The sequence below is a fragment of the Meleagris gallopavo genome, chromosome 6 (genome assembly GCF_000146605.3).
Source record: "Meleagris gallopavo isolate NT-WF06-2002-E0010 breed Aviagen turkey brand Nicholas breeding stock chromosome 6, Turkey_5.1, whole genome shotgun sequence".
NCBI lineage: Eukaryota > Metazoa > Chordata > Aves > Galliformes > Phasianidae > Meleagris > Meleagris gallopavo.
Genome location: NC_015016.2, coordinates 23,864,620 through 23,877,579, shown reverse-complemented (window position 1 = coordinate 23,877,579; position 12,960 = coordinate 23,864,620). Strand labels below are relative to the sequence as shown.

The window sequence follows — 12,960 nt, the reverse complement described above, 5'->3', positions numbered from 1 at the left end:
CCCCCCACTTTCTGACTTGAAGTAGGGAGAATCTTTCCCTGTTATTCCTTAGAATTCTGCAAAAACTTCTGGCAAAATTTTCCATTTGTCTCACCCTTACCCATAAAGAATCACAGAACCATAGAATATCCCTGGGTTGGACCCGCAAGGATCATCGAGTTCAACCCCTGGCTCCACACAGGACCACCCAAAAATTCAAACCCAATGACTGAGAGCACTGTCCAGACACTCCTTCAACTCTAGCAGTTGAGACTGTACCCCCTGCCCTGAGCAGCCCGTTCCATGCTCCTGCCCAACTCCTGGTGCAGACCCTTTTCCTGACCCCTAGCTGCCCCTCCCCTGACACAGCTCCATGCCGTTCCCTCGAGCGTCGTCGCTGTCACACAGAGCAGAGCTCAGCTCTGCCCCTCTGCTCCCTGTGAGGAGCAGCAGCCGCCATGAGGCCTCCCCTCAGCTTCTCTGCTCTGGGCTGAGCAAACCCAGGAACCTCAGCTGCTCCTCATACATCTTGACTTTTAGACCCTTCATCATTTTCATAGGCCTTCTTTGGACACTCTCTAATAGTTTCATGTCCTTTCTGTACTGTGGCACTCCAAACTTATCCCAGTGCTGGAGCTGAGGCTGCATAGAGCAGAGCGGAACAGCCCCTCCCTTGCCCAGTGGCAGTGCTGAGCCTGGTGCAGCCCAGGGCACAGTTGGGCCTTCAGGCTGCCAGGGCTCACTGCTGGCTCACATTCACCTTGCTGTCACCCAGACTGCCAGACCTCTCTCTGTGGGGTTGCTGTCCAGTCTCTCCCCCTAAAATGTAAATGTACCCAGGATTGCAGTGATCCAAGTGCAGAATTCAGCAATTGCTCTTATCAGACATAGTTGGTGGTTGCCCTGCCTTCTGGTTTGTCATGATCTCTCTGTAAGGCCTCTTTGCCTTTGAGGGACTCAATGGCTCCTACCAAACTTGTAAAATCGTTACAGATATTTCCACTAGATTCATGAGGCATTACTTCCCCAGGAAAAAAAATGCATGTGGAATTTTACGCAGTATAGTTGCTCTTACAGTTTCTTCTGATTTTACGAGATAAAAATGTTAGATTTATTGCTCTATAAATTTCAGCATTGCCTTGGGGCGTCATTGGAGTCTAAAGTTTTACTGGCCATTGACTATTGCTCCAGCACTGAATGCAGCACTGAACTAGCAATTAGCACTTTCATGTTGAGTCACTTCAGACTTATTTGATTGTTGTCATCCCCTATTTTTCTTACCCATTTGTCCCTAAACCTCTTCAGTTTGAGTTTGTTCTTCATCTGTGACATGGGGCTCCCTGACCTTATTATCAAGCTGTAATCATGCAATAGTTTTCCTATGGCCTTACTTTTGTTGAGTAATCCTTCTGCCTCTTCACTTTTTCATTTGAAGTTGCACTAGGTTTCAAGTAGGCATGTTTTGGATGTGTGTGAAAGTATTTTTCATTAGCAGCTTGCTCTTGAGCTGGTATTCGATCTGGAGATTTACTTTTCATTTACTTTCCAGAATTTTCTGTTTTTCTCATTTGAACATGATTTTTGTCAAATTTACTAGTTCATCTCATTTTTTTTTTGAATTGAATTGTTTTGCTGTGTTTTTGTTTGCTTGTTTATTTGTTTTTAAGAGGATTTTCTGCAAGATAAGAGGCAGTGTTCAGTGTTTAATATGGTATCAAAATGTCTCTTTGTGGCTTCTCAACTTTCAGCCTTTTAGTTTCTTTTCTCTTTTTCTTTTTTTTTTTTTTTAAATTAAGAAATGGTGCTTATGTTTGATGAAAGCTTCCTTTTGAAGTTCAGCTTGATTGAAGTGGACTTCCAGAGCATTTTTCCTTCCAGGTTGGATATTTAATATCAGTAACAGCAACTGCTCTGTCCTCATCACCGCTAACCTTTCACTTTTCACACAGAGTATAAATTACATATCTCTCTCTTTCCTTGGCAAGATATATTCTTAGCATTTCTTGCCTTTTATCTGTAAGTGTCTAACCACATTTTCCTTCATGCAGTGCAGCTCCAGTGTATATAATTGAACTTGAAGCAACTGCTTTGAACATTGTGTCACCTTTTTTAGACATGAAAAAGGACTTTCAGATGAAAGCTTGTTAATGCTCTTCCCCAAATGTATAAGATGAACTGTTAAGATGCAGGGCCTCTTTTCACACACCTTGTCTCAGGGTCCAGCACAGCAGGGCCTACCCACTAGAGACCCTCCTGCCCCCCATCTACCTGGCACTCAGCTCTCTGGGGGAATGTGGGAGCTCTGACTTTGAGGGGGGAGGGGGGGGCTGGCCAAGATCCTTGGTTATGCCTTCACAGGTTGGTCCCGTAAGCACGAGGAAAGCAGCACTGACAACAATGCAGCTGGGTAACCTGATGACACCACTGACCTACTGAGTCAGTGTAACCTAGCTCAAGACCATAGATACGCCTCTCTACCTGGCAAACTCCTGAAGGACTGGGCGGTGATATCCCTCATGACTATGTAGTTACACAGACTGTATGAACATTTGTTTTTTCCTTTCACAGGTGGGTCTCTACAGGAAGTTGCATTGCTTTGAAGGTCCCTGTGAGGTGGATCACATAAAGATGGGAAGTTTAGCATGGAGTGGCACATTTTTGGCCCCCTCAGTACAAGAAAGATATCGAGGTTTCCTGGAGTGTGTCCAGAGAAGAGCAACAAAGATAGTGAGGGGTCTGGAGCGCAAGTCTTATGTGAAGCAGCTGAGGAAACTGGAATTTTTCAATCAGGAGAAGAAGAGGCTCAGGGGAGACCTTGTTGCTCTCTACAACTACCTGAAAGGTGAGATTCTGCCTCTTCTCCCATGTAACCAGAGAGAGGAAAAGAGGTAATGGCCTTAACTTGCACCAGAAGAGGTTCAGGTTGGGTATAAGGAGAAATTTGTTCCCCAAAAGAATGTTGAGGCACTGGAACAAGCTGCCCAGGGAGGCTGTGTAGTCACCGCTCCTGAAGGCATTCAAGAAAAGGGTAGATGTGGCACTGAGGGACGTGGTTTAGTGGTATGGTGGTGATGTGTTGATGGTTGAATTAGATGATCTTAGAGGTCTTTTCCAAACTTAATGATTCTGTGATCACAGCTTCCTGTGCTGCTGCCCTACACTGCAGTGATAGTGAGATGCACTGCACTCAGTAGAGCACCAAGCAGTGTATCGGTATCTCAGTCTGCATCACTTTGCCCAGGAACTGAAAGGCTTTCCTGAACTCCATCAGAAACATCACAGACATCTGCAGACTGAACCCAAACAGTACACAACAGTAATATGGTAGCTTCCGAATATGCACTAGTTGCAGTGTAGACAGAAAATATAAGGCTATATCTGAACACAAAAAGAGGCATAAAAGCAGAGAGGAAACTGTTACAGTGCTATTGGTAGAAAGCATTTGACTAACTCCTAGACTGAACACAAAGAACCAACTATATTGGTTATTTTTCTCTTGAGGAACATTAGAGGCTGAGCATGAAGTCAGTCTTCCAAGGGAGGTGAGTAAAACTTCCACCTGATATTCCACATTATCAGCCTCCAGTCAGAGAGATGCACTTCACTACTTTGCACTTTGAGATATGTTGCCATTAAGGTGAGGTATTATGTGGGTAAAAGCTAACATGAATAAATCCTGCAGGCTTTATTTGCCTGCAGTCTGAACTGAGCCCTCTGGAGTTATTAAGGGGACGAGAAGGAGACAGCAGCAATCTGAGCTGAGGAGGTAGACATGCCGCAGACTAAGAAAAGACTGGAATAAGCTTACATATAAAAGGCTTGGAAAATCACTATTTTATATTAAGTTTATGCAAGAGACAAAGCAAAATGCTTTGCTTTGTTCAATTTCCTTTCCATGTACACAAAGAAATTTCAAGCAGAGGATTTGCTTTTCAGCACTCAAACATTATTTCCGTTCATCCAAGAAGACCTTCCCCAAATGCACCATATATCACCAGGGACCTGCTCCACACTCCAAATGTTTTTTTCATGTAATAAATACTTGACATTTAGAAAAATAGCTTCAAAATTTACAGAGTGCAGTGCTCACAGTTTGAGATTACCCTCTAAATACCCTGAAGTGCCAGGCGCATAAATACATATCTTTGCAAATAGATTCACATTTATTAGTTTTGCAAGTGTATTTTCACTTCTTGGAGATGAATGACTACTACAAAAAGAAACAGCTCTGGTTTAAATTAAATAGTAAGTGCAGGAGAAAGGCTGATCAAAAGTGTTTAATTCTCTCCTTGTTCTTCTGATTTGTTTTCTGTCTTTGTAATTCAACCATTCAGTTGTGCTTTGTATTATGGTCCAACCAAACAGATCAAGCTGTGAAACAGCAGCAGTAAATGAACTGAAGTTTTAAAAGAGAAAGAAAGCTGTATATCTGCAGTCTATACATAGACTTCATCACGTAGAACAAAAACAAATCTCAAGATGTAGTGTATTTACCCCTGTGGCATTACTGGGCGAGAACCAAACGTCACTTTTCCCATGTTAAAGAGGGAATAACATGGGATGAAGTGTTTGGCCATAGAGAAATCAAGAGACTGCTTACTACTATCACTACATGGAAGAAGATCTTTACAAAGGCATCCTTCTCTCTGAACAGCAAAATCATGCCTCATTTCCAAGGGTGTGTGTGGGATGGAAAGCGAGAGATTCCTGATGGCCAGAAATTGCTTACCATCACTTCTCAACAGCAGGCCTGGAGATGGTTCCTGTACTGCAGAGGTTGGAGTACTGATGCAGTTAATGATGTCATAAAAGGATAGAACCTTAATCAGTGAGCAAGATGATTCTTTCTTCTATGTTACCAGTCAAAAAGCTAAACCCCTTGTCCAAATTGGTTTTATTGGAGGTATATCATCACCATGGTGGATGAGACAAAAGACCTATTTCTAAAAAGTTCACTGACAGCTGGTGAGGATCAGGTGCACCCAGACTTCTAGCTTTTCAGAGGATAGGCTCCATTGGCCAGTTTTCTCTTCAGTACAGACTGAGCCTTATCAGCTGAAAATACAAGTGTCCAGGGATCCTCAAGCATCCAGCTCAGGAACTGCCTGTGTTTAGCCCTGTAGAGTCTGAGTCAGTAACTATGATGGCTATGCTGATTACAGATTTTTGTTTTCATTTTGTTTGGATGTGACAGAGCATTGTTTCTTGGCCAAATCAACACTTCAGTCAAACGAATGTAGTTAGTCTTTTTTTTCCTTCTGACAGATGATAGATGAAGTAGTGTGGAATGGATCAAGGATGGAGGTCCTTGTTAGCACAGGGTCATGCTTTTGCTTCTGCCTTCCTCCTTCTCTGAGCATAGATAAGCAGACTCAAGGAATATGCCACCCAAACAAGCTTCATGACAACCTCTTCATTAATGCTGTGTTACACTGAGAACTGGCACCCACCTACCAATGGTTTTAGTTCCCTGGGGAAGATCTAGCCCACGGCTCTCAAAGCCCCTCAGATTCACTTTATGTCTTGCTAATTAGTTTATTAAAGTGAAGCAGTGACAATCTCTAAGTGAAAGCAGTATTAGTTGCACTGCTAGACTGCCAAACTAAGCTAAAGCCAAAGTACAACAGGATTAAACTAATCTTAATTTATCTGTTCAGGGATGTATAACAGTTTAACTACACAAATTCAAAACTGATTTCAGCAGTGAACATTTCATGGAGAAAAGCTTTTAAATTCTTATTAACTTCTCATGACTGAAAATTGTTTTAAAGATCAAAGAAATTTAGTTTACTGTGTTTGTTGTTGACAAAGGTCCTGATCAACTTGTTCTCATTGTATGCTGTCTCTACTTAGCTACAATTTCCACTGTCATGAAATCTAATATCACAGGTGTCGTGATCAGACAAGCTCATGACTACGTACAGATAAGACAGGTGGTGGCTCATTTTAGGTTTGTACACACCTACCCTTCACCTGTGGACCCTGGGAGTGAAGCATCTCTAACTGCAGAAATTCTGCCCAAGTTTTATAAACCTGGGAGTCTAGGCTATTGATTTACCACATCCCAATGTCGATATCTAAAATAAGCCAGGTGAATTATGCTCCCCTTCTCTCCATAGACCGTGACCATAGTCACACGAAGATCACATTTGTTGTCAAAATGCATCTGCTGTGGTTCACTGCTAGACTATACAGCACTGAATTCCTGTTCTGAACCACACCCTCCTCTTCATTTTCTTTTCCCCTGGTGTGAGGTCACTTTGCAGTGATCTTTCATCTCAGCTGATCTCTTGCTGTCTTGAAATTAATATCCTCAGCAAATCATTCAGCTCCTGCAGAGCACATACAACACAATCAGTATAATTACTTCACGTCACACCTCACTTGTCACTTCACTTTAATGCACTGCAAGTAAGATGAACTTGAAAAGTGCTCTAAGTTAATGTTCTCAGAGTTTCTATTTTAGACTCTTATAAAAGATGTTAAATATATTCAGAAAAAGAGATTTCATCCTAGAAATTATTATCCATATTACAGAACAGTGAGCAGGGCCAAGAGAGTTCAGAGCTCTGTAATTAAGGCACTGTTAAAAACCATTCAACATAGGGATGAGAACTGTTGGACAGGAACGATGGGACTCATCTAAAGAGTAGGAGTTTGTGATGTAGAAATTTAAATACCAAGTAGTTACTCTGGCTGTGAAATAGCATCTGGTTATTATGGACCACACAGTTAAGCACACAAGTCATCCTACCTTGAAGTGGAGACTGTAGTTGGCAAGACAAATCTCAGGCTGTTTCCCTCTACTGTCTCATTCAGCTTTATAGCAAAGCGAGGTGCCCAAAGACAGCCAGTCAACCTGTGTCACAGCTGCTAGATCTGCCTCTTGCAGCTGTCATCTGAAACTTCAATGTTAGGCTCTTTGAAAGGAAGTTAGTCAACTTAAGCATTTGATGAACGACAGCATGTTTAACATTAAAGTACCATAATCTCCCATTATAGGTCATTATCCATGTCACTTAATAACAATCCCTCATCCTTCCTTCATCACATTTCTCTGTAATGTGTGGAGCATAAACGTATCCAAAAGATATTAAATCTGGTCTCTTTTACTTCTGTTCCAATGCCTCAGAGAATATTTTTGTCGTCTTTGCAATCAGCTCTGAACCTTTTCCCAGCAACCCTGGTTTTTGGAAGACTAGAATTGATTCACTTAAAATCCAGCTAGGATGAGACTCCTTTGTTCCTCTTTTATATCATAACCCAGTTTTAGGATGTTTACCAAGGCATCATACTTACAACTCCTTCCTCTCCTATAGGTGATTCACATTTGCAATTTCTGCCTTTCTGGAAGGAGCTTTAGGCACCCAGCTGCTGACCTTTCCAGGCAGGAGCTGATGATAGTTCTCAGACAGAGGCTGGGACTGAGCAGAGAAAGCACAGGGCTGCCTCCCTGGCAAACAGCAAATTCTGCGTAATGTATATTTATTTGTTCATGGTGAAGCTCAAATTGAGGGGCTATTACTGAGTGTTTTTTCTCCTGTAAAACTCCATACATAGTAAAAGAGCAATTTTCTTTCTTACAAAGAAGATTAAAAGCTGAACAAAAGAACTAATGCCCTTGCAGGTTTAGAGTTACAGAAGCAGCATTGCTTTTACAATTCAGTCCAATTATTTCTGCCCCTAAAGTCTCCCAAAATGCCTAATAAAGTAATTTAGAAGATGAAAGTTTTTCCAATTTCTAATACTTATATCTTTTTTCCCAGCACACCCAGTATTTCTTCCTCCAGTAACAGCAGCAGGATGTGACCTTGTGGACTAATTCAGCTTTGATTTTCTGTGCTGCAGAAAATAGGCAACAGCTTAAATACAGTCCTTGCTGGGCTTTCTCTTTCTTCACTTACATGATAAAAGAGTTTCATCTGCATTTATATACTTGAGAGCTAAGGCTTTCATTAGGGCATCTCCATTTACCAAATGGTTCCATCTATCAGTCCCCACGGTCTGTAAGAGTCTACCACTCCTGCAATGAATTGGTTCTGGCCACAGAGTGAGGATGGCACAGATTCATGCATTACGCAAGAGTATACAAGCTAAAACTCGTATATGAATCTCAAATCCCAGGCACATTCAGACACTAGAATAACGGTCCCTGAGGAGGAAGCTCTCTTCTCTATCTCTGATAGTTTTCTTCAGCCCATATGTGTATTTTTGCAGCTGAGGTCTGTGGTATGGTCAAGACCCTAAGTATGCTAGCCCACTGCCATGACTTTCACTGTGTGGACTGGGTTTTAGCCATTCTCTTCTCCTGGACTAACCAAATGAACATAAGTTCTTTATGTTGCAACATCTTCATGTGATGCTTTTCACCTGACAGTATTTTGAGGGCGGAGGAAAACCTAGCCTGGTTTTGGCCAATCTTGCTACAAAAATTCTGTCTTAAGTCCTTTTAACACCAACGATCATGTGTTTCCCATAGCAGGACTGCTATCTTCATCCGATATGACCTCTCCATAGGAGGATGGTTTCTGCTCGCTGTGATTTAGAAGCAAACTGTCTGGCCATCTGACTTCAGGGCACAGCCACTTCCTTCCTGCTCTCCCCTTGCTCATCAGCTTTTTGCCGACTGCTCCCTATCTGAGCGGAGGATGAGGAAGATGCAACAGCTTGTCTAGGGTAGCGCTCACTTATTCTGTACCTGGACCAAGCAGCCCTCATCACTAGCCAGTACTACTCTTTTGGCAAGTAATGGCCAATCAGCTAAATATTTGAGATAGTTAAGATCATTTTAATTTTTTATTTCTTTACACCACAGAAATTACACTTCTGCTTTAGAAATATTTTGGTTTATGAGGACATATTTGCATCTGTATCATTCATATATGCAATTCCAGCAAAGCTCTTTTGTTTTGTTCATCTATGGAAGACTGACACACTACAGGAAGGAGAGGGGTGACAACCACCTATACGTTCACAGCCACTTGGTGGTCTGTGATGTCAAATAAAACCTTTCACTTCTAACCCTCTCTTCTGGCTATAATAAAATTTGGCAATTACAGTTCAGTCCCTAGAGGGCCCTAAAGGATAATAGTCCACATCACAAAACAGCTGTATATATCTATTTGCCTTGAGTTGATGAGACAGTCAGCTTCTATTTGGAGAAGTCACAGTAAGTAGCACAGAAGCTATATGGCTTTATTATGCCTTGAAGGGAAAATAACTGCAGTGAAGGAAAAGACTTTCTTCTGAAATTCATACATTCGAAATTCACTCACTTCAGATATCTGTGTATGTACTCTATAAGGAAAACCTTGAGGTCTACAAGATACTTGTCTACTAGGTGTGTATTTGTGATCAGTACTTTCTATGAAAATCTTTTACATGACTGGTTTTAACATTTCCAGTTAATCACATTTCAAAGTGCTCAGTTGCTTTTAGGGATACTATTCCAAATTGATAGCTAATTTTAGAGAAAAATTGTGATTTTTTTCTTGTTTTCTTTTCTTCATTTGCTAAAGAAAAAATAAAAAATAAAAATAAAAATTCAGGCATTAGAAGTAACAAAAAAAAAAAGGTTAATTGCACTGCCATACAGGAACAGAAAAGACTGAAGTTATTATTAAGACTCAGGAATTCAAAAAGGAAAAATAAAATCACAATTATGCCTAATAAGTCTTTATTTCCAAACAGAAACTGCAAAAATATTCTATTACAGAGCAAGTAACAAGTGCAGAATTCCAAGTATGCATTATACCAGTGAAACCATTGCCTCCTTGACAAAAAAAAAATCATTAGGCACTTAAAACATGAAAACAAAGCATAACATGAACCAGCTAACAGATGTCTCAACAATACAACTTTATCTCGGTTTTCTGTAATAAAAGCACACACACGTTTGAGGGGCTTTCTATGCCTCCTCCTAAATCCTGCGTAGAGACACTTCTATGTTAGGCTGCACACACACTACCCATGTGCAAACAGACAATATCAAGTTCACATCTGAAAACATTAATAAATTCAGCACTGAGAGAATTTTAGAGACAGCAGCTTTTTGGAAACAGCAGCTGCAGAGCCTGTGCTAGCAGCTCCACACAGTTTGGTGCCTGAGGAACACAACGATACCAGCTCCAAGCTGGGTAAGTTCTGCTTGGACAATGGCATTGAAGAGATTGGAACAGAAATGAACGCAAAAAGTGCAACTCTGAGAGACAGTGAAACCTCTGGGAAAGAGAAAAAAAAAAAAAAAAAAGAAAAGAAAAAGCAGCTACTGTGGAAATTACATTTTGACACACCTCTGAAAAAGAAGAAAACATGCACTTGGCATCCCTTAGCAGTAGCTCCATGTAAAACCTCACCATTTACCAGTCTCCTTGCTTGTATTTCTTGAACTAAACCAGCAAAGGTGGTGTGTTAGCCCTGCTTTAGAAAGGTAAATCTACGAAAACTTGTAGAAAACAAAAGACTAATGCAAATACCCTCCTAGAAATCAGTCAGATACCCTTACAAATGACTTCAGTTGCATTATTGTTATTTTAGGGGTGCATCAGGAAAAACACTGCCAAGAAGTTGAGGGAGGTGATCTTCCCTCTCTCTCAGCCCCGGAGGAGGGACACCTGGAGTGCCGTGTCCAGTGCTGGGCCTCCAGTACAGAGACATGGAGCTACTGGAGAGAGTCCAGCAGAGAGCTACAAAGATGAGCAGGAGACTGGAGCACGAGCACCACTCAGGAGGAAAAGCTGGGAGAGCTGGGCTTTATCTAAACTTATAAATATCTTAAGGGAGGGTGTCAAGAGGATGGGACCAGACTCTTCAATGGTGCCCAGTGACAGGGCAAGAGGCTACAGGCACAAACTGAAATACAGCAAGTTCCACACGAATATGAGGAAAAATTCCGTACTGTGAGGGTACAGAGCACTGGAAAACACTGCCAGGGGGGTTGAGCAGTCTCCTTCTCTGGAGATATTCAAAACCCACCTGGATGTGATCATGTGCAACGTGTTCTAGGTGTCCCTGCTTGAGAAGGGGGCTTGGACCAGATGATCTCTAAGGTCCCTTCCACCTTCAGCCATTCTGTGTCTCTGTGTGTGTGGTTATATAACTTTCCCTGCAGCTTACTCTGATAGAATAAAATACAGTGAATATTTTAGAATAAATTTAATTTAATGCTTGAAGAAAAGAACATTAAGAATATTAACATGAAGAATACATCTGAAGCTACTATATAAATGTGCATACAAAACACACAGAAAATTCAGCTACTGCATTTCAATTTCACAAGAATTTAGGAATGATTTGTACCATAAACACTGTAAAAAAATACAATGAGAAGTAGAAAGGTTTTGTTAGGGAAACAATTCACAGCTGAGCCAAGAGCTGACAAACCTAGCAGGATGCTGACTTGCTGTAACAAAACCTTCCCTTGTCAGGGACTAAACACTGAAGGAACTAAAATCCATAATCTTGTCTCAGACTAGAATATCCTGTCCTGTCCCAGCCATTAGCATTATTCATTCTGATGGCCTCTTGCCACAGTGCCATGATTTAATGGTGCAATCATTAAAATACTTCCATCAAAACTACTCAGTTTTTTGAGTTGTCTCACTCAATGGAAAGCAGCAAGAAAAAATAGGAAGAAAAACCGCAAGACAAAATGGTATCAGGTGCAGCAACTTATGTGGCATATTATACTGCTACATCTACCTCAGAATTTAGCAAAAGGCTAAATAATTGATTATTTGATGCAAAAAAATGCAAAAATGTAATTTCTTCCTATATTCAACAAGGAATAAAAGAAGCTCTAACAGTTCTGGTATCTGCAATAGAGAAGCACCGTCACGGTGTTTTCCTCCTTAAATCAGTATGTGCCAACACTGGCCACTGAAGGGCAGTTAGTACTCAAACACACACACAGGGATGTTAGCTCAGTAAACTGTCATACATCACAGTAATAAGTATAATTAATGCATGGATCCTTGGTCTATAGCAAATTCAGACTGATGTAATCCTAATGGTTTAAGTTCTTGTCTTATTGCTTACATTCGCTTGACATGAAGAATGTGCAGAGACCACTTCCCAGCTGGACTGGTGCACGGCCACCCAGTGACAAGGGGTAGTTCCGTTGTGAGCCAAGGCTCAAAATAGGAAGGTGTTCTGCAATATGACTTGACGAAAGAGACTACTAAATAATAGTCATAGTGCCTTTGTTTAGTGCTGCAGATGTTTTCATGCTCTGCTTGGCCATTATTATAATTTAGAGCCAATTAAGAAACACTTAATATGAGCCTGATGAAAATCTGGAACAAAGCTTAATAAATATAAATTTCTCACTCATTGTGCCCTATAGCTGAAAGCCTCAAATGATTTCTCCAGAGTATCCCAAGAGATCATCAGCCTTTAAAACTTTCAAACTTTGAAATTCAGAGAATGACTTTCCTCCCTAAAATGATACAATCTGAAATCAAGAGAGCCAAGCTTTATGGAGTAAAAACAGGTCTTTGTTGCTATTCTTGGAGAGGAGAAAGACCAGCTGCTGAAGCATCCTGAGATAAAGGATTACCTGGCTGTGAATATTTGCAGCTAAGACACATTTAAGCAGCAAGTGCATGTGTAAGAAGTTTACTGCTTCCAAGGATTACAGCACACAAGTGACTAATCACTGTTTCAAATAAAGTACTTAACAGGATAGTCCTTGGGCTTGATATTGCACATATCTGTGCACACAGGTGGACATGGGCTTTACAGACCTGAGAGCCCTGGAGGCACAGCTGTGTACATCTTCAGGATCTTGCTCCACAGATTTGTCACATAACAGAGAAAGATCTCCAAATTAAACATTCTATGAGCGTGGCCATTTCTGGCTGCTGTTCCACTACTGAGTCCATGATGCATCAAGTTCTATGTAATTAACTAAGGCAAATTAACAGATCCAAAAATTTGCACTGTATAAAATCAAATACTACATAGCAAAAGGATTCTTTTTTT

General features: G+C 41.0%; 1 long non-coding RNA gene across 1 annotated transcript; it reads right to left on the bottom strand.

Moving 5' to 3' along the window:
• Positions 1-4,289: 4,289 nt before the first annotated feature.
• On the bottom strand, positions 4,290-9,473 carry LOC109368200. The gene is made up of 2 exons (XR_002115983.2): positions 4,709-9,473; positions 4,290-4,350 (listed from the first exon to the last, which is right to left on the bottom strand). It is a non-coding gene; the product is annotated as an uncharacterized LOC109368200 (long non-coding RNA).
• Positions 9,474-12,960: the final 3,487 nt, after the last annotated feature.